Genomic DNA, 23,761 nt, shown 5'->3' on the forward strand with positions numbered 1-23,761 from the left:
AATTAATAATTCTGACATCAACTGTAAGTACAAAGTAATGACATTGTAAGTTTGTAAGGACATGTGTACTGTACTGTGTATATTTACCTGTACAACTATAAATAACCAAATACTGTAAGAAAGAAACATTTATAAATATTATCTTGTATGTAACTACAAATGCTAATAATTCTAACATGCCATAATGACATGCCAATCATGCTAACAACATGAAATGCATATGCTAATCATGCTAATGACATGCTAATTTATGCTGGAAACATGCTAATGAGTTGCCAATCATGCTAGCAACATGCTATATATATTCTAATCATGCTAATGACATGCTAATTCATGCTAGAACTGTGCTAATAACATGCTAAGTCATATTAGAACCATGCTAAAACATACAAATTCATTGTAGAATCATGTTAATGACATGCCAATTTATGCTACAATTATGCTAATTCATGCTGGAAATATCCTTGCAACATGTTATTTTGTACTAGTATAATGTTAGTAACATGCTAATCCACGCTAGAATCATGCTAAAGGGCTTTTACCCTTTTGAAAAAGTCAAAAAAGTGGGCGTGTCCAGTTCTGTTTAGGGGGGGGGGTGTCGGAGGAAGGAAAAAGGGATGGTCCATACATCTTTGCATAAAAATGGGAGTGTCGGTTTGGGCATGCGCTGATTTTCACTCAGGCAAAACAAACACAGACGCAGAAGAGAAAGACACGGACATCAGTAATCAAATTATTTGCCAAATTATTAAATAGTGGACTTTAACTGCAGTTTGGCTCTTTCATTCAGGAATTTCATTCATGCCCCTCATGACAAACGAGATATTTCATTCGAGGAATTGCCGGAAGCGTGTATTTTTCATTTTTTTTTTTTGTAATTCAGTTTTTTTTTATTTCCGATAGTGAGAATATACAATTTTTACAATCAGATAACAAAATACTTTTAACAGATATAACCCCATATATATTTCCCACCCCCCCACCCCATTATACGCACATCAGGAAACACAGAATAACTATAGTTTAGACCAAGCTGTTAGATAATTTCCATTAAGTTGTCATCCGTAGCATCAGATGAGGGTTAAGTGTCCAAGATTTCTTTGACGTTGCATATGTAGATTTTCCATGCCGTAAGAATGTCCACTTTGGCATGGTTGATCCGTGCTGATGACAGTTCCAGATATAGTATTTCCAATAATGAATGTAACCAGTGCTTAACTGAGAGATCATGAGGAGGTTTCCACCTTTGTACCAACATTTTCTTTGTAGCAGTTGAAGCAGCTAACCAAAATTTACGGACCTTTGCATTTAAGGGAAATTGAGAGTTATCATTCAATAGTAACAGTATAGGGTCTTTGGGAAAACAAATTTTTGTAACTTTAAATAAAATGTCCAGTACCGAATCCCAAAGTTTTTGTACCTCCGGACATTCCCACATCATATGTAAAAAGGTATCTGGACGCTGTGGTTCACAGAACTTACAATATGGATCTGGAGATAAACCTATGATATGTCGTATACGTGTGGTTAAATATGCCCTGTGGATAGTTTTAAAATGAATAAACTGGTGATTAGGGTTTGTGGAAGCGTGGAATGTATTATGCCATACAGTTTCCCAATCGATAGTTGTATTGGGTCGAGACATATCAGATAGCCATAGTCTTTCTTTTGAGAAACTATGTGCATTAAGATTAGAAAGACAGCAGTAGAGATAGGAAACAGTTCCTTTTCTTGGAGCATTATATATCCATTTCACAATTGGGTGGGTATGAAGATCCTTACCCCATGGTGTCTTATGAGCCTTTAGTGCTGCCCTTATTTTAAAATATATAAAAAGAGTGTTGGGAGATATATTAAATTTGTTAACCAGCTCTTGAAAATCTAAAATAGATTTTTCTCCATTTATGTCTTTTAGTGTTAGAATACCTTTATTGGCCCATGATGGTTGATTAAAAGGTTGTCTACCAGAAAGTAAGTTCACATTGTGCCACAGAGGAGAATGATTATGCCAGGTGGTTCTGGAAGGAAAATAAGTTTCTACCTTTTTAAAAATTTGGAGGGTATAGGATAAAATAGGTCCATAGCGCAATATACATTTCCTATGGTTAAAGCCTGAGAACAGAAAGTCTTGCAGACGTGTTGGAAAAATAAGGTCTTTTTCTATTTCTTTCCAAGAACATTGCATATCAGGTTCGAACCATTTCACAACTGAGAGCAGAATAAATGACCAGTGGTATAATTTGAAGTTAGGGCAGGCCCATCCACCCTCTGTTTTGTTTTTTTGGAGAGTGGACCATTTTACACGGGGACGTTTTCCATTCCAAACAAATTTGTTTAAAATCGAGTCTAACTTTTTCCAATAGTTTGGAGGTGGAGGGAGGGGAAGCATGGAGCTTATGAAATTAATTCTGGGCAAGATATTCATTTTTATTGTTGAAATTCTGGCGGGTGGTGATGAGGGTAGGCGCATCCATCTCTGGATATCAGCCTCAACCTTACTGTAAATTGACATATAGTTTATTTTAGGTATGAGTTGTAAGGTTGGGCTCAGCTCAATTCCTAAATATTTGACTTTTGTTGATATTTTTATATTAGTATTATTAGTAACATTATGGCCAATTGGATTAAGGGGCATCAGAACTGATTTAGAGTAGTTTATTTTGAAACCAGAAATTCTTCCAAATTCATTTAAAGCTGTGAGGGCATTGGGTAGTGAATTTTGTAAATCTGATAGAAATAGAAGTATGTCATCAGCATATAAAGAGATAGAATGGACAGATGAGCCTAACTGAATTGGGGTAATGTTTTTACATTGTCTAATAAATTGAGCCAGTGGTTCTATTGATAGATTAAACAAAAGAGGAGAGAGAGGGCAACCCTGTTTTGTTCCCCTCTTAATACAAAAAGTGTCTGAAATAATTCCCACTGTAGTTACTCTAGCCAAGGGGTTAGAGTATAGAGTTTGAATCATCTTAATGAATTGATCGCCAAAATTAAAGTTTTTCAGTGTGTACCATAAATAGCCCCATTCCAAGCGATCAAAGGCTTTTTCCGCATCTATAAGGAGGAGGCCACTAGGTTTTTTCAACTTTCCTGATTCAGCTATAACGTGTAGTACTCTGCGGACATTATCTGAAGCTAAACGTCCTGTTATAAAACCAGCTTGGTCTGGATGAATTAATTTACTTATTACTGATTGTAGACGCTTGGCGATAACTTTAGCATAAATTTTTATATCTTCATTAATCAGAGAAATAGGTCTATAGTTGGAACATTCAAAAAGATCTTTTTCGGGTTTAGGTAAAACAGTAATTAAAGCAGTATTAAGATCTTTATGAAAATGGCCTTTGGTTATGGCCTTGTTTATTGTTTGTAGCCAAATGTGTCCCAGTAAGTCCCATAGTACTAGATATAATTCGCCAGGGATGCCGTCAATACCTGGAGATTTCCCTGTATGTAAATCCCTAACTGCATTATGTAATTCATCTAGAGTTATTTCTGAATCTAGGTTGTCAGCATCTTCCTTAGAAAGTTTTGTTAAGTTTAAAGACTCAAAAAAATTTTCTAAATGATCCGTGTTAGTTTGTATTTCTGAAGAGTATAATTTTTCAAAAAACTTCTTAAATGTTTTGTTAATATCTGAGGGGTTTGAGGTGAGAACCTGTTCAGAGTTTTTTATTGCATTTATATTAAAACGTTGCTCATGTTTTTTTAAAGTGAGTGCAAGGAGTCGGCTCGGTTTGCTTCCATCTATGTAGTATTTATGTTTTGTGATGTGCATCAAGTATTCGGTTCTTTGTCTAAGCAGGTCATTAAGTGTAGCTCTTTCTACCTTTAATTTTTGTTGTGTTTCTGTTGCAAATTTCTTTTCTAATTCCCGCTCCAATTCTCCACACCTTTTTTCTAATGATGATATTTGTTGGAGGTAATTTTTTTTAAGCCTTGCAGAAAAACTAATTGCATTATTTCTTAAAAAACCTTTAATAGAGGCCCAAAACATGTCTTGGTTGGAAACAGAATTTTGATTAATGCTAATAAATTCAGTTAATTCTGATCTCAGTTGTGAAATATATTCCTCGTTTTTGAGTAAAAGAGTATTGAATCTCCATCTAGAGGGTTTGGTCAGTGTACTAAATTGCAGCGATGTTGTTATTGCATTGTGGTCAGAAATACTTTGTGGTAGAAATTCAATGTTCTTTACACATGAAAATATCATAGGAGATAGTAAGATGTAGTCTATTCTTGAATAGGATTTATGTCTTGGTGAGAAGTAAGTGTATTCTTTCACATTAGGGTTGAGCAACCTCCAGGTGTCACTCACGTTTAGGTCTTTAGTAAACCAATTTAATGCTTTTGAAGACTGGGGTTGTATCATTGGGAATGAAGGATTTGATCGATCTAAAACAGTGTCCATTACCGTGTTCATGTCTCCTCCAATAATAAGTGAATATTCATTATAGGCTAAAAGAGTTTTTGTAATGTCTGGGAAAAAAGGAGCATCATAAGAGTTTGGGGCATAAATATTGACAAACATTAGCTTCTTTCCTCCTATATTAGTACAACAATATGCCATTCTACCATTATTGTCTGATCCTAAATTTTCAATACTGAAAGTATGATTTCTTTTAAATAATATTGCCACCCCTCTCTTTTTAGAGTTATAACCTGAAGATACTATAGGAATATAGTGTTTGTTTTGTAATCGCTGGACATCTGCTATCCTTAGATGGGTTTCTTGGATAAGTGCAACGTCTATGTTTTTCCTGCGAAGATAATCTAAAAATTTAGTCCGTTTACTAGGAGAGTTTAACCCTCTGACGTTAAGAGACATAATATTCAAATTAACCATAATCTCTGAACATAAAGCTTTCACAAATAAACATGTAAAGATTGTAGTAGTAGGTGCAATTTAAACATAGAAATTTCGTGGATATATATGAAAAGAATATAAAAATTTCTGCGTATTTTATTCCTGAGTGCCCCACCCTTTCCCTAACCCCCTCAATAACGAGCGTCTGTGGCGATCGCGAGGCAATGTCTTAACACTATTCGCCTTCCAGTACCTCCTTGATATTAAACAGCTGAGGAACGTTACAACCATCAGTGTATCAGCATCAACTCTATTTAAACATGTAACAAGTTTTGAATTCGGGCTGTTCCAATCTTAAACCAAGAAACTTAGCCCCCACCTTGTCGACAAAAAAAATAAAAAAAATAAAAATAAATTAATAAAAATAAATAAATAAATAAAAAATAATAAAATAAATAACTAAAATAAATAACATAACAAATAATAGTAAAAATATATATAATAATAAAATAAATAGTATTAAATAAATAAAATTTGTATCATGAATATCTAACCGTAACTTTAAATACCAATAAAACAAAATAATAATATTAATAGTAATAGTTGTTTACCGTATAATTTGGTCATTTAGGGGGCTAAGAAATGTTTCTAATCATGTCATTTAAGTGTTGATAAGTCCAATATTGTCTCCTTAATCGGTTTCCTCCATTGCCTCCTGGAGCTGAGGATATAAAGACCTGCGAGCCGGCGCTGACGTTGTTCGCTCCAGTCCCTCGATGTATTTCTCGGCTTCATCCGGCGTCTCAAACGAGTATTTTTGGCCTTTGAATGAGACTTTCAGTATTGCTGGGTAAATTAGAAAAGTTTCCGCACCTTTTTGTTGGAGTTTGGATCTGACGGCCGAGAACGCTTTTCTCTTCTGTGCGGTTGCGGCGCTGTAATCTGCATAGAATTCCAGACGCGCTCCTCCGGGTAGTGTGGGCTTTGCTTTACGTGCACCTTGAAGTATGGCCTGCCTGTCCGGATAACGAAGGAGTCGAAAGATCATCGCTCGTGATCTGTTTGAGTTAGAATTCGAGTAGACTCGATGAGCTCTGTCAATCTCTATTGGATTTGAACGCCCTGACAGGTCCGGGATCCATTTAGGGAGCGTTTTCTGAAGGAAGCCGATAGGGTCGTCTCCTTCCATTCCCGCAGGTAAGTTGACCAGACGGATATTGTTGCGTCGTGAGCGATCTTCCAAATCCGTGCATTTTCGTTGTATTTGGTCAAGCTGAGACAAGCAATGATTAGTATCTTTTTTAGTTTTGCGAAGGTTTCCTTGTAGATCATCTACTTTTGATGTTATCGACGCCATGTTCTTACCCAGAGAGCCTATTTCTTCTTTTATAGCACGAAGAACAGTTCCATTTTCATTAATGTAGTCATTGAAAGGAGCAAGAGCGGACTTTATTGCCTCTGTTAACATGCCGAAGACCATTTCACGCAAGGCTTCCTGCTGCGCTTCGATTGCATGGCTGACGATGGAGGCCACGTCGTCATCAAGCGTTTTTAGTCGTTTGTTTCCTGTAGCTTGTTTTTGAGGAGACATCGTCTTTTTACTAGTTGCCATTCTTTAGAAGGAGTTGATGTTCTATTTTAATTAGGAATTTATCCTCAATTTGAAGAAAAAAAATGTTATAATCGGAGGTATTTGTAAGGAGCTCAGTGCCGAGCAGCCATCTTGCAGCGCGCGCCACCGGAAGTTGTATTTTTCATTTTTCATTTTTTTTACCGCACAGCGAATGAGAAACAAAAAACCCTCCGCATTTCTCTGTAACTTAAATGCGCTCAGTAGGTAGTGTCAGAAAGCCGCATGTGTTATTCCTGTCACAAAATGCGATGGTAAGTTTGGTTGTGGTGCTTAAACGTTTACACTCAGAAGAGCAGCATTTACAGCAGATTTTTCAGTCTCATAATATTGTAGTGATGTTAATGTACGGTAAACTTTATTAACTTAGAAATCATTTGACTAAGGTCTGTCTTAAAACTCTGAAAGAGTACTGCGGACAGATACAAACTAACTTTTCCTCTGAATAAACAAACAAAGACCACTAGTCGCTCACTTACCAAATCTGTAAAGACAGGATAATCAACACAAACTGGATCAGCATCTTTATTAAAAGGAGACGAGCAGCAATTCCAGATTTCACCATTTCCAGATTAGATAAGCTTTTGGGGAAAAAAATTTTCATTAGACATGTATTTCTGTCGCGCATCGCGTGCACTGATCCACACGTGAGTCCAGCTGCGCTCTCATAGAGGGGAAATGAAAACAAAACCTTCATTGCAGCAAATTATAAAAGTAACACTGACGACCCGTAACTCCAAACAATTCATGTTCTCACACTTGGCAACACAACGTGGCGTCTCTCTGCCGTCTGAACACTGTAACTGGTAAACAGTCTTGGAGGCTATCATGCATATTAATGAAGTTGCACTGCATGCATAATAGAGCGCGCTGATTGGTTGGAACCAAATCTTACTCATGAAAGAATGCAGTGTGGGACACACATACGACTGTCAACAGCTCAAAAAATGTGTTTTGGTGTTTTGTGACCCTTTAATAACATGCTAATTCATGCTAGAATTATGCTAATTCTTGTTAGAATCATGCTAGAATTATGCTAATTTATGCTAGAATCATGCTAGAATCATGCTAGAATCATGCTAATTCATGCTAGAATCATGCTAATTACATGCTAATCCATGCTTGAATCATGCTAATTCATGCTAGAATCATGTTAATAACATCCATCCTAGATTTATGGCAATATGCTAATTCATGCTAAAATTTTGCTAAATACATGCTAATTTGTACTAGAATCATACCAAGTGATGCTAGAATTATGCTAATAACATGCTAATTCATTCTAGTGTAGGAGTCTATCTATTAGCCCAATGACGAAACTAACAGCATGGTTGAAGGTTTAATGCATGTAAGCCTTTTCTAGTGCTTCTGAAAAGAATTTTATTATTTTTTAGAATTTATTTATATTAGTTTTTTTAGCTCCGAATTCAATCTGACTCCAAATTCAATGATCCTAAATTTTAGATTGTATTTCTAATTGTAAGAACGGATCACATTCAACATTTATGATTTAATTTAGAGTTTTGATATTTTCTGAGGTCCGATATTCTAATTGTACGTTCATCAACATCGCTCAGAGTTCCGGGTTTGCGCATCTTCTCACGGACAATATGTCGACACTCTGAAAATAGTCAGAGGATGCAGGATTAACTATATTTGAATAAGCTGGTCGCATTAACGCTTACCTAGTCTTAAAAAAACAGATCCCTAGCCAAGCCCATACAACTTGCTACTTCCAGTGGTTAAATGTTTAAAAGGTCTACATGTTATAGGCCTCTATGGCTACGTATAATCAAATGTGCCTATTAATCAATTAAATTATGTCATTTAATAAAGGTAATGAAGACTCCTCTAATCTACTGGATACAATGAATTCGCAAAACTCCAGAATTAATCAAAACTTAACATTTTATTTGTCAGGTAAAATTGTATTCTGCCAATTACATAATAAATCATCAGGAAGCCAATTCAGAGATGAGACTAACAATATAACATCCATTAATCAAAGATAAATCAAAGAATTATAGATGCATACTGTACCTGACCAGAGAAATACATTGCAGCATAAGTCTCAGAGATGTTGCAATGGGGTGTCTTTTTACAAGATTTCCACCCGTCCTAAAGCACATCTTACCATATATACTCAAGTCAAAACAAACAGCCATAAATTCAAGACAATAGAAGTGTCACAGAAACCCTGGCCTGGTGAATTTGAGGACTTAACCAGCTCTGAGGAGGTAGAGCATCTTATCAAGATCTTATAGAAGTCAAAAACCAAATCAACATATACCAGTAAAATATTACTGTAAAATTAAGACCACTTTACCAATCACACTGTGACATATAAAATGATACCAAACATGAATATAGTGCTGCAAGATACACCATATTAAAACATTGAACATTTTATGTGAAATGTGCTCTAATCAGAAGGTAACATAAGGGTCAAGAAGGGGGGTTTAAGTGGAAGGAGAAGGGTGACTTCTTCGCATTACCCCCTGCTGTAGAGTAGCTCTGTTTCTCCAGCCTGTGTTTGCATTGTCAACAGTGATTTGAATAGAACAGTGGAACAGTTGGTTTCTTCATCACTTTTCAGATTAGAAAATGCATTGGAACATTGCATCGTCTCATGAAATTCCAAAACAGTTCTCAGGGTCTGATATTTTGAATCCTTACACTAGAATCATCCGAATAACATGATGGATCATGCTAGAAGTATGCTTTTAACATGCTAATTCATGCTAGAATCATGCTAATAACCTGCTAAGTCATGCTAGAATCATGCTAATAGCATGCTAATTTATGCTAGAATCATGCTAATAACATGCTAATTCATACTAAAATCACGTCAATAACATAATTTATGGCGGAATCATGTTGACAACATGCTAATTTGTACTAGAATCATGCTAATAACAAGCTAAACCACACTGTTAGACCTTACCAGGTTTTTTTACAGTAAATAACTGGCAACACTGTTGCCAGCAACTCACTGTAAAAGTTTGGTTACAGTAAGTAACTGGCAACAGTGTTGCCAGTTATTTACTGTAACTGAACCGATACAGTGAGTAGCTGGCAACAGTGTTGCCAGTTATTTACTGTAACCGAACCATTACAGTGAGTTGCTGGCAACAGTGTTGCCAGTTAATTACTGTAATAGAGCAACAGTGGTAACTAACTGGAAACTGTGTACAGTTAATTACTGTATTGTAGTGTTACAAATAACAGCATTATACTGCATACACATTAATAGTATGTCATATATAGTTATTGTAGTGTTACTAAAATGAATCAGTATTCTTAGCTGTTATTTAAAAATAGAAGGCATAACATTTTTCAGACAAATTTATTTTATTGTTTTGGCACCAAACAAACAAACAACAGAAAATGTATAACAAAATTAAGAAATCAGCAGATATAAATATTGTCTTACATATTACAGGTCTACACAGTGAGGCTGCGGTCACACTAACGTTTGAGCATGCAAAATTCTGTCATACTGCACTGCGAAGTGGAATTAAACAAAGCGAGTAGTGGAATTAAACAAAATAATTAGAGATTGAAAAAGCAAGCCAGAGAGGTCATGTTTTGATCTTTGATTGGTCTCAAGCAATCACATGATGTGATTTCGCATGTCAGCGTTCTCCAAGCTTGACCTTTCCAATGCTGTAAATTATTACATTTGTTGCATGAGCTATCATTCCAGGTCTGCAGTACTCACATGCGTATGAATGGAAGTCTGTAGGGAGAAAAGTGCAGTGTGACCGGGACTTTAAGCTGTAACTCTAATTAAACACACCTGATCAAACTAATTAAGGCTTGTTAGAAATCTACAGGTAATGTTAAAGCAGGGTAAGTACTAAACTCTGCTGCGCTGCAGTTCTCCAAGAACTTAGAGTTTGTCCCCCATGGTATATAACAGGGGTGCTCAATCCTGTTCCTGGATATCTACGTTCCTGCAGATTTCAGTTGCTACCCATATCAAACACACCTGCCTGTAATTATCAAGTGGCTTTCAGGTCCTAATTAATTGGTTTAGGTGTGTTTGATATGGATAGCAACTGAAATATGCAGGAAGGTAGATCTCCAGGAACAGGATTGAGCACCCCTGGTATAGCATACTTTTAAAGCAACTACCAACATTTATCACAATCACATATCCAATAAACAAACACAAACACACACACAAAGTGCTGCAGTGAAATGTGTTACTCTCTCTTCAATGCTGACCATGCAAAAAATAAAAAATAAATAAAAACTGAACAGCAAAAAACACAAAATAATTATTTTAAATTTTAAAGTTTTAAATAATTAAAAACTGTGTCAAATCTCAATAAAAAGTTTAAAACAATTATAAAAAACAAAAATAAAGTTGGCAACACCGAAAAACCAAAGGATCCAATCTTTTGTTGTTATAATTATCTCATGACAACAAACTTTTTTATTGTTTTTAATATAAATTCATAGGTGGAAACACAGCTCTGAAAAATACTTAGCAACAAACTCACAACCTGGGACCGGACAGTGGAGCTTTTGTGTGTGGATGGCTATGTGTATCATATGTTTTTGTGATTCCCTGTGATGATGTGCACATGTTACCTTACTGAGAAGATGGAATTTAATTTTGGCTTAGTTGCCAGAAAGATACATACAACTGTTAGCATCTGTACATTATGGCAGTATGCAATATCAAATAAATACATATACTTAAACAAAAGTAATGTAAGAAGTTATATGAGGAGAGGCTAACTAGATAACAATGTAGCTTTCAAGTACACAGTTCAAGATAACAACAATATAACTTAAAACACAGCCTTATTTTAGAAACCCTCAAAAATATTTGAACACATTTTACTTACTCATTGTAGATTCTTATTTTAAGCCTAAAACATATCAGACTCTACATCTGAATTGATGGACAGAGAATAGAGCACACTCAGCAGTAAACAAATCACACACCTGACTCCCTTAAAGGGCCGGCATATTCTGAAAACTCTTTCTAACACCTTTGTGTTTAGAATAAGACGGACAGCCTGTGGGAGTGTGTGGTGATGCCTAAATCATTATTTTCTGCCTTTAAAGTGCACGTCTCTATAAATAGCAACATAAACCATCAGAGTAGATGGGGCAGTACTGGTTGAGCAGTAATTTGCCATTTATTATCACAGTAACTATCTGTAATGGGTACATAAAGTAAATTACTGTAATTTATTCTTTGCACTACAAAATTTTATACAAATTCTGCTCCTTTTACAGTAAAATACTGTTTCCTTTTATTACAGCAAAACACTGGCTATTTTACAGTTATTTACTGAATAATCTACAGTAAGGGTTAACAGTGAATGCTAGAACAATGGTAACAACGTGATAATCCTAGCTAGAGTCATGTTAATAACATGCTAATCCACCCTAGAATTAGGATAATATCATGCTAGAATCATGCTAAAACATGCTAATCCATGCTAGAATAATGCTAATAGCTTGCTAATCCATGCTAGAATCATGCTAAAACATGCTAATTTGTACTAGAATCATGAAAATAACAAGCTAATCCTTGCAATAATCATACAAAAACATGGTAAGTCACACTGGAATCATGCTAACAACATGATAATCCTCGCTAGAATCATGTTATTAACATGGTAATCCATCCTAGATTCATGATAATAACATGCAAATTCATGCTAGAATCATGCTAAAACATATTTAAATCATGCTAATAACATGCTAATCCATGCTAGAATCCTGCTAATAGCATGCTAAGCCATGCTATAATCATGCTAATAACATGCTAATTTGTACTAGAATCATGAAAATAACAAGCTAATCCATGCAATAATCATACTAAAACATGCTAATTCACACTGGTGTAGTTTGTTGATATGAAAAATGGAGACAGTTATCAGGAACAATAGGCTTACTTTATTTTAGCTTTCACGTGCTTGGCTGCTCATAACATCACTAACTTGTACAACCACCCGGATAGGGAAACTGTGTTCTTCCGGGCACCGGAAAGACCATATATGAACATAGCAGTTATCTACATCCCCTTTCTTTAGTTTTTTGTTCTCCCTCTACACTCTCAGAAAAAAGGTACAAAATTGTACCTTCTACATTTGTACCCTTTAAGGGACAATTTTGTACCCTAGACACTGAAGGTACAAAAATGTACCTTTTTATATTATATAGTATTTTCAGGGTACTGACCCACGCATTTTGATCCTTTGGTGACTGCATGCACAAATAAATAAATAAAATATTTTGGTTCACAGATGTCCATTTTTATTTATTAATGTAGAAATATTTCATTACAACTCTCAACTGAATGTGTTAAGAAATAAAATTACACAGCAAGTATAAAGCAGACATGTAAAACAGTAAAAAGAACAATTTAGATAAGAAAAAAAAACTAAATAATCTACACTTAATACAAAGACCACAAGAATACTGTTTAAGATTTATAAACACATTACACAGGCTACATCAAGTACTGCACTTTATAAAGTCCAAAGTATTTGTCTTTAGTCAGAATACTCGGTCATAATAAATAATTTGTCATCAACATTTTCTCTGAATTTCAGAATGAAGGCAATGCTTCTCCATAAATTGCTTAAACAGTGCAGAAAACCATACATCAGTAGCCTCTTCCTCAACATCAGTAGATTACTCCTCATCATCCTCAAGTGGAGTTGTAATTTGTTGTAACACAATTTGTGTTTATGCTTTTGATAAACATGACATGTAAAGCACTCATATCTGGAAAATGTTCTTTGATAGTCATTAGGACCACAAGTTATTTAAAAAATTTGCTTTATGCATGAATGACAGCAGTGTGCTGGATTAACTTGATGATTGTGATTATCCCAAGAGCATGTAAAGAAACAAAAAACAAGGTAGATCACTCTGGTAACTGGAGTAGATCGAGGCTTGTCACCGTCCACCGCTCATTCAAAACATTCCACTGCAGAAACATCAAGGTGATCTTCTAATAAGATGGATATGTCAAAAATGTATGTTCGTCCACATCATTAGCCCGGCCAATCGCAATCCCCCTGCCGTGACTCGTCTTGTTAACACAGTTGTCCAGTCGGTGACCTCCTCCTGTACTTGAACTGTTGGATGTGGTGAAGATGGTTCACTGTAAATGACAAAGCAATAATTACATTAATATCAGTCACTCTATCACTGATGAAGAGAAAATCAACATGCATAGAAAGTAAAATAATTAATATTCACTGATTAAAAAAAAAAAAAAAGTATCACAGATTAAAAGACTAATATAAATTTCATTCATTCATTCAATTTCTTTTCGGCTTAGTCCCTTTATTAATCTGGGGTTGCCACAGTGGAATGAACCACCAACTTATCCAGCATATGTTTTATGCAGCAGATGCCCTTCTAGCTGCAACCCAGTATTACGAAACATCCAGACACACTTATTCACACACACACATTTATACACTACAGACAAATAAGCTTACCAAATTCAGCTATAGCGCATGTCTTTATACTTGTGGGGAAACCGGAGCACTTGGAGGAAACCCTCACGAACACTGGAAGAATATGCAAACTCCACACAGAAATGCCAACTGACCCAGCCGAAGCTCGAACCAGCGACCTTCTTGCTGTAAGGTGACAGCACTACCCACTGCGTCATACTAATATAAAGAATATCAAGCATTATAAAATGCATTTATCACAGCATATACTGAACAGAAAACAACATACGCACCCGAGCACAACAAAATGTTGAAGTGTCTCGCTTAACAAGGCTGGCAACATGAGAAGTGCTGCTGTAAAATCAATTCCTGGAACATAAGATGTGGCATACAAACAAATATGAAGGAATCCATACAAAGCTAGAATTTAATAATATTAATCAAGTGGAGAAAGTTTAGAAAGAGTACCTTAGAGTCAGGTCCAAAGCATTCTTCAGTTGATCTCTCATCTTTCAATGAAAACCTAGAAAATAATTTTAAACATGTGGGTGTACATTTGTTTTTGTTTGTAAGTAAAAACCTACAAATTTAAAATAGTATGTAAGTCATTAAAACCATGGTATAGATAATGAGACATACTTACATCTAGTAACTTAGCCATGCTTTCATATGACATGCCTTCATTGCTCTGATGCTGTTAGGCTGCATTCTGTTGTTCAATCTTGTCCTGAAAGACCATTGGAAACTTCAAAAACTTCTGGAAAGCAATAAGATAAAGCAATAACTATTAATTTATTTTGAGATATTAATAAAATAGGTATAATAGCTCAAGGTACCAGTTTCAGAACAGATGAGACAAATTATTACATTAAAGAACAAAGTATAACTTAAAACGTCAATTTATACAACGTGGTATGTTAATAATTATACATTAACATAAGTATAACGTTAAACGATAGTAAAGCACCAACAATTCTGGACATGAGAGTTTGTGGACACTCCTCAACATTAATGTAACTTAGACACTGAAACGAAGATATGTAACTTACGCCACGTTTGTAACTAGCCACGTTTGTAACTAGCCACGTTTACATAATCAGTCGCTTTGTCGGTGACAAAATTGTGATTTATCTTCACAAAATGGCGGTGTAACTTATATAACTGTCTAAAATTACATTTCAGCGGTCAACCGTGGCTAGAAAATGGCCTCAAAATATAAAACATTATCGATATTTACAAATTTCCAGTATTAATAACAAAAGGTTTTATATCAAGGTATATGAAGACTTTAGTCGCGCGAGCTCCGGGCCACACCGCACATTACTCACGCCCGAATCCGGTGCACGGATACTGCAGCGTCGGCTCGCTTCTGCCGCCGCATCTGGCCCGAGTGTATTTTGCTATTTGGGTTGCGATTATATTCCGCCGTGGCAACACTTATTAATAAAGCAGTAACGTAACGTAAGATATAAGGCGCGAATACGTAACGTAGGCGATAAAGGGAACTTTTACACCGAGAAAACTAACAGCATATAGTACTCACCGTCTATAACGTTATGTCCCTCGGTGACTTCGATATAACATTGTATTAACTTCTTTAATAAGCAGCAGACATCTTAGCAAACTCCATCCTGCAGGCCAGCCCGGAGCACTTAAAGCGGGGGAAAGCCGAGACCCGAGACTCAGACAAAATCAACAGAACACGGCTTCACATGTAAAAATGAGACTGAAAATATATCTTTAATACATTCTTACCTGAAAAGTGTGGACTCCAAAATAGACTTTTCTTTGAAGAGCGTGCGAAGTTCTGTGTAAACAGCCAGCATACTCGACGGACCGCCTCAGTAACAAACACTACTATAACGTCTCAACAAGCCAAATTCTTAAAGAGACAGCAACATCACCACCTGTATGAAGATGCTGTCCCTCTGCATGGTTCTTATTCTACATCCCATAAACTATAGGGTCTTAAACAGTAAGCAAAGACCAGTATTTACGTTTTTAATGATTAAAATTACATTCAATTATAAATTAAATTATTAACATTTTTGAGAAAAAATGTAATTTAAATACATGAAAAAAATTTAATTATTAAAATATTTAATTCAATCAATTTATTTATTTATTATATTTTTAAATTATGTATTTTAGTATTAATGTTTAGTATTAATACATTTAAATTAGTGTTATATAGTGTCTTGATCTTATCATGAGCTGAGGGTGCAATTTTGTTCCTATAGGGAAACAAAATATATAATTGTACCTTTAAAGGTGCCAAATTGGTCCTTTACGGTACAATTTTGTATCCAAATGTGCTATAAAAGGTACAAAAATGTACCTTTCAAACCTAAATCTGGACATTTGTACCTTTATAGCCCATTTGGGTACAAAATTGTACCCTAAGGACCAATATGGGACCTTTAAAGGTACAATTTTATATTTTGTTCCCTCTAGGAACAAAATTGTACCCTCATTGTACCTTTTTTTCTGAGAGTGTAAGAGAATACTTTTACAACTTTACAAATGTCTTGGTAACTTATAGAAATAGCAAAACTTGGATTGCAACTGAAAATAACAATAAACTGAATCAGAATTACTCTCTGCAATAATATGTTCTTTATGTTGATTTTTAACAACATTTAGTCAAAGTACTTTGGATTAGGCTTTGAAACCCGACCATATCTAGTACGATAAGGCAACTTTTGATCAGTTGGCTCAGGTGGAATGTTCTCTTCCGTACGCACAGCATCTTTAGGTGGGCTGTTGCTGTCTGGCATAGAATGAAGTTGTGACAACAAGTCCTCCAGATCGGCCTGTCTGCAGTGTGGTAGTGGTTCTTTTACAGGAAGCAGATGTCGACGATTTCTCCTGTACTCTTTGCCATCGGACTCCACAACATACGATCTGGGCTTGGCAAGAGGGGTTCTGACAACTCCAATTTTGTCGTGTCCTTTTGTTGTTTGCATCCTTACTACTTGGGATTCATGTAGTGGGGAGAGCGGCTTGCTCTTTTTGTCGTAGGACATTTTTTGCATTTGTCTCTTTTTTGAAAGTTGTGTTTTTACCTTCACTGTGTCCTTCGTCCTTGGTTTCAGCATCTGTTTGCTGATTGGCAAATTGGTACGTGTTACCCTGGACATCAGTCTCTGTGCTGGTGAACCCAGGATCTTATCCCGAGGAATGTTGCGGATGTTTAGCAAATTCAAATACAAGTCCGTCCCATCCCTCTTGGTAGTTTCAAGCAGGCGCTTCGCACTACGAACAGCTCTCTCTGCGAGGCCATTCGCCTGAGGGTATTCAGGACTACTAGTGATGTGACAAAAGTCCCATGAACTTGCAAAGTCTCTGAAAATCTGGCTTGTGAACTGCGTGCCATTATCGGTGATAAGCTTTTGGGGAATGCCATGCACAGAGAAGTGCCTTTTTAATTTGGCGATGATGTTTTGTGAGGATATGTTTGTAAGTGAATTTATCTCAAACCAGCCAGAGTATGAATCAACTAGCACTAGGTACTGTTGGCTGTTCCAGTCAAATATGTCAGTGGCAACAACAGACCAAGGCAGTTCTGGTATTTCGTGTAGGTGCAATGGCTCTTTTTGTTGATGGGGCTTCAGAGCATTGCATATGCTGCAGGACTGTACAAAATTGTCTATGTCCTGTGTTATAGTCAACCAGAAAACAGCATCGCGTGCTCTGCGTTTGGTCGCTTCTGCTCCTGCATGGCCTTTGTGCAAAATCTGCAAATATTCACTCTGCAGGCTGTGAGGAACTAGAACTCTTGTTCCCTTTGTGATGATTCCATCCCCAACACTGAGCTCATCCCTGAAAGGAAAGAAGGGTTTCAATTGCACTGGAACACTTTGAATTTTTCTTGGCCAACCATGCTTAATGGTGTTACATAGAATTTGCAGAGAGCTGTCTTTTTCAGTGTGTTCTCTGAGCTCTTGTAGCCGGTTGACTGAAATCATCTGAACAGCCAAGACATCAAACTCCTCCTCATCATTTTTTGTTGTCACCTTTCTGGGAGCACGTGACAGAGTGTCAGCCAAGTAAAGCTGTTTTCCTTTTTTGTAGGTAAGGGTCAAATCGAACTTGTGCAGCTTCAGTATCATTCGCTGTAGTCGTGCTGGAGCTGATTGTAGAGGTTTGTTCAGAATTGTAACAAGGGGCTGATGGTCTGTTTCCACCAAAACCGGTTTTCCGTAGATATAATCGTAGAACTTTTGACAGGCAAAGACCACAGCCAATAGCTCTTTCTCGATTTGTGCATATCTCATTTCAGTCTCAGTGAGAGTGCGTGAGGCATAGCTAATAGGCTGATCATCCTGTAGACATGCTGCGCCCAATCCATATTGAGAAGCATCACATGTGATAGTTACAGGTTTGCTTACATCAAAATATCTCAGCACTGGTGGGAATGTGATGCACTTTTTTAGCATGTTAAATGCCTCTTGCTGTTGATGCGACCAGCACCAAGCTACGTCCCTGTGGAGCAGCTGTCGTAGTGGTGTTGCCAGTTCACTAAAATTTGGAATGAATTTGCAGAGGTAGTTAGCCATACCCAAAAAACGTTGCAAAGCAGCTTTGTCACTTGGTGGTTGCATTTCTGTTATGGCCTGTATTTTGGCTGGGTCTGGTTTTAGTCCTTGTTCTGTGAACAGATGGCCCACATAACTGACTTCTCTGAGCTTGAACTTACACTTCTGTGGGTTGAGTTTTAGATTCACCTGCCGTGCCCTGTTTAGAACCTTCTTTAAGTTTTCATCATGCTCTTTTTCCCCTTTTCCTCCGACGATGATGTCATCTACAATTATGGCACATGGAAATCCTGCAAAGATCTGTTCCATTGCCCTCTGGAACACCTCAGATGCCGAATTAATGCCGAAAGGCATGCGCAAAAAACAATATCTGCCAAATGGAGTTGCAAAAGCAGTGCAAAGGGAGGACTCGTGATCTAACTTAATTTGCCAGAATGAGCTTTTAGCATCAAGCACTGAAAAGACATTGGCATTGGACATTTGTGAAGCTACCTCTTCTACTGTGCGCATGGGATGGTGAGGGCGCATGAGGGCTTAGTTTAGATCCCGTGGATCTATGCATAAACGAATCTTGTCAGTGTCTTTCTTATGTGTGGCAACCATTGAGGACACCCACTGTGTGGGCTCTGAAATGGGTGTTATTACCCCCAGCTTTGTCATGTTTTTTAATTCAGCTTCCACTTTATCCTGCATCGCCACAGGTATTCGGCGAGGGGGGCGGACCACAGGAGTAATGTCGGGGTTAATCTTCATCGAATATGTCACTGGTAAGGTGCCTAGCTTATCATCAAAGAGGTCAGCATATTCTGTAAATATTTCTTGTGGCAAATTTGGATTTTTGTTGAGATCAATTCCATGCACTTCTTCCTTAAGGGATATCAAGTCCATTTTTAAACAGTCTGGCAGGCCCAGCAATGATTTGACATTTTTATCAACTACGTGAAACTCCAACATATGTGATTTTTGTTTGCTAGTCCAGCATTGCATCATCACCGTTCCTTGTGTTTGAATCACAGTGCCTCCATAAGCCACTAATGTTGTTTTTGACTTTTCCTGGATTTTCTCATCATGTCTAAGTGTTTGATATGTCTCAGTTGAGATGACATTACACTTTGCTCCGGTGTCAATTTTAAGCTCAAGTGGCTTGCCATTTACTGTTAGGCTGCAATGTATTTCTTGCTTGTTTATCCTGTTATGACTAACTGCATCTATTTCACTGGCACCCAGACATAGTCCATCGATATGAAATGACTCTTCGCTACTGTCTGTGTTTGCGTCAGTGATTTGATGAATGGATTTGAAATTGTCGTATGACGCAGATTTGCATTGGGACATGAAATGATTAAACTTTTTACAACGGTGACATTGTTGTCCAAAAGCTTTGCATTGATCACGTTTTGCTGGATGATTTCCACCACAATTTTTACAGTTGACAATGTTCTTTGTCCCACTCATGTGTTTTCGCTTCTGGTGCTCAACTGCCTTTTTTCTCCCCTTTGCATTGAAGTGTATTGCGTCGACGCTCGCAAGCCCGCTACGCGGTGCGGCCAGCACTTTCGTGTGCTGTTCGGTCAATTCGCTGATTTGGCATATCTTAATCGCTTTTGTAAGCGTCAGATCACTTTCTCTGAGCAGCACTCTTCTCACGCTATCATTGTCTATGCCACACACTAGTCTGTCTCTGATTAATTCGTCTGTGAGGGCACCAAAGTTACATGTTTTTGCTTTATTTCTAAGTGTACTCACATAAGCTTCGATAGTTTCTCCTGGTTTTTGATTCCTGGTATTAAATGAATGTCTCTCCATCGTCACATTTGTCTCCGGATTACACACTTCTCTGAATTTCTGTTTTAAACATTCTGGATCCTCTCTTGACTCCGCTGGCGTGATTACATCCTGACCATCGCCTGCCAGTAACGCTGGAGCGTATGTGAACGAACGCTCTCTCTCGATCGCCTCTGGTCCCGCAAGATTGAGGAGTATGTAGGCTTTGGTTTTCTCTGGCTTATCGCTGTGAGCTGTGGCGATGAATATGTCGAACTCCAATTCGAATTTTCGCCAGTTTTCAGCTATATTGCCGTCGAATATCAGCGGGTCTGGTCGGCGAAATCCCTCGGCCATTATTTCTTCTTTACTTCTGACACCATGTAGTTTGTTGATATGAAAAATGGAGACAGTTATCAGGAACAATAGGCTTACTTTATTTTAGCTTTCACGTGCTTGGCTGCTCATAACATCACTAACTTGTACAACCACCCGGATAGGGAAACTGTGTTCTTCCGGGCACCGGAAAGACCATATATGAACATAGCAGTTATCTACAACTGGAATCATGCTAACAATACGATAATCCTCGCTAGAATCATGTTAATAACATGATAATCTATCCTAGATTCACGATAATACCATGCTAATTCATGCTGGAATCATGCTAAAACATGCTAATAACATGCTAATCCATGCTAGAATAATGCTAATAGCTTGCTAATCCATGCTTGAACCATGCTAATAACATGCTAATTTGTACTAGAATCATGCAAATAGTATGTTAATCCATGCTTAAATCATGCTAATAACACGCTAATTTGTACTAGAACCATGCTAACAATCAGTGTTATGCAAGTTACTTCCAAACTATCACATTAAAGATTACTTGTTACTGTAATTCTAAAGTAATCTTTTACCTTACAATATTACTGTCTCTGAATTGTAATATTTTACATGACTCTTATATTACTTTTTAGTTACTTTCACCAAAATAACTATAGATTTAAAACTTTTAATTGTAAATTGACTAAATGTACTGCAGAGCATTTTACATCCATTAGAAAGCAATATGACATAGCATTATGACTGTGACCAATGCCGGCTATAACAATATAGTATATAAATGGCAATGTGAAGGCTCAAGACAATGCAAGAAAGGATGACAGTCAGAATCACAAATGATCTGAGGGTGCTTTCACACCTGTGAATCGATTCAGTTGTTCCAAAACAGACATTACAATTGTTACATTGTTGCTCTTTGCTCCTGGTGTGGTTCGCTTTTAAACTGCAAAGTTTCTAAACAGACCAAAAGAGCTAAAACAAGTCAAATGTGAGTAAACTCTCCTCACATTGGTCAGAGTTTCACGGTTTATTTTGCAGATGAATGACCTCCCGCCCTACTCATAATTCTCTCTTCATATAGCTGTATGCCTTTTACATGTCCATAAAATAATGTGATATAACCAGGCTCGGATTGTATCACTTTCTCACTACAATCGATCAGTTCCAAAGTTTGTTTCAATCGAGCCGAGACCACCTCATTCAAGCAATCTCAAAGCAATTGATTTGGTGCACATCCGAGCGAGATTGCTGGATTCACATATGCCAAACGAACAGCGCTAACTGGGCAAACGAGACAGGTTCCAAAACAAAAGTCTAGGTGTGAAAGCCCCCTCAGTCTGTTTAAAGTATGGGTGAGGTACAGTGATTATCTGGCAATATTTGTGAATACCTCGGTATATTGATATTAGACACAACAAGCCTATATATGCCATGACAAGATGCCGTTTGTTTTCTTTTCTTATTGTTGCCATTATTTTATTGACTTTAAATTCAAGTGGTTCACAACATAATGAAGTGAGTATGATGTACATAGCTTTCTCAATATAAAGTGCATATAGAGGACCAACCACTTAGCCTGTCATTTTAGGCCTTAGAAATGAACATATAGGCTAAACCACTGCATAAAAAGAAAACAGATCAAACAGAGATCTATATGCCTCTAAAACTATTATATCTGTGTAGATAATGAACGTTGCATAAAGAATAAGATGACACACAAGCTGGCTCGACTGCTCTCCCTTTTACTTCGCTCTTTTAGATAACAACTACAACAACCAGACATTTTCAGTACACATCACAATGCATTCTGGGTGCTGTAGTGAAATAAGAATGCCATGAAATATACAACATTTCCATCCCCTTTAATTTTAAGGACAACATATTACCTTTAAACTAGCACCATGCAGAATGAATGTATATAATTCAGTTTACCTTTTAACATACTGTGAACTTGAGCTGCACGATTTTGGCTAAAATAAGAATCACAATTTTTTAGCTTAAAATAAAGTTCACGATTTTCTCACGACTCTGTAGATGTAAAATAAAGGTTAATATGAGTCTGCAATTATTATTGTTTTTTATCAAACATGGTAAAACAACATTATGGTGTGTAGGTCTACTGGTTTCTATTAATAATTCTATTCTACTTATAATAATTCTGATGTTGAATTGTGTTTGAGCTATAGGCCTATGCTTGCAATCTGTCATTGACAACATTATTAGACCATTTATTCACTGGTAAAATCCACATTATATAGACTAGAGTAGTTATACTGACACTGTAAACATTTATTTTCATGCACAACTGTGTGTTCGCTATAAAAGAAAAAACATATCAAATGCTTGTCGCAATCATAACTCTAAAATGCGATATGATTAAATGATGTGCACGATTTCGGTTTCATTTTCACTGCTAAGTGCTGTTCATATTTTGCGCACGGCTCCTAAACGATCACTCTGTGCCACAAACTGATTATTATTTACAACTTTATTACCTGTTATCCACAGCCTATGCAGGTTCTGTTCACTAAAGTAGATGTGCGCATCTATCATTAAGTAGGGCGCACGCCTGTGGCAATTCCAGATTAATAAATGGACAAAGCCGAAAGGAAAATACTAAATTTTTTAATAACAGTCTCTTCTTCAACAATGTAAAGTATAACATTTCATCTCAATGTCAAAAACGCCTCTAAATCATTGTCATACAACTGTCAGTATAAAAAATCAGGAGGAATCAAATGCAGGGAAAAACAGAATTATTTATTACTAAAGTGGCCTGCAGAGGGGATATTATACAACAAAAAATTCTCAGCACAGGGTGCTGTAAATGCCACAGAAAAAGCACAAAATACTGGCAAAAAATAAATAAAGAAAGTTCAACAGAGGGCGCTCAGCGATCCAAAGTCGCCAGTCAAAAAGGGGCAAAAACGGAAGGTATAATTACAGGCAATACTAAGTGCTTCCAGCAGGAGGCGCACGGCAGTCCAACTCTCAGTCAAAAAACAGGAAATGGGTAACTCAGGTGAAGGGCAATATAAAGTGCTTCCAGCAGGAGGCGCACGGTGGTCCAACTCTCCAGTCAAACGGGAAACACAGCAGTATCAGCCGCCGAAGTGAAAGCGCCCGGGCGGGATACAAGGCGGCCAGAGAGGGAGAAGATCGCTGGTGGGCGGGATAGAAAAGGCTGAAGCAGGAAGTGGAGAGGGAAGCTTCTGCCACAACTGATAGCAGCGAG

General features: G+C 37.0%; 1 long non-coding RNA gene across 1 annotated transcript; it reads left to right on the top strand.

Annotated features, from left to right (window-relative positions):
* LOC147832566 (uncharacterized) lies at nucleotides 1-10,675 on the top strand. Its single transcript, XR_015516795.1, has 4 exons — nucleotides 1-850; nucleotides 6,556-9,504; nucleotides 9,559-10,364; nucleotides 10,558-10,675. It is a non-coding gene; the product is annotated as an uncharacterized LOC147832566 (long non-coding RNA).
* Nucleotides 10,676-23,761: the final 13,086 nt, after the last annotated feature.

Source organism: Danio rerio, chromosome 19 (genome assembly GCF_052040795.2).
Source record: "Danio rerio strain M-AB ecotype USA chromosome 19, GRCz13ab, whole genome shotgun sequence".
NCBI classification, from domain to species: domain Eukaryota; kingdom Metazoa; phylum Chordata; class Actinopteri; order Cypriniformes; family Danionidae; genus Danio; species Danio rerio.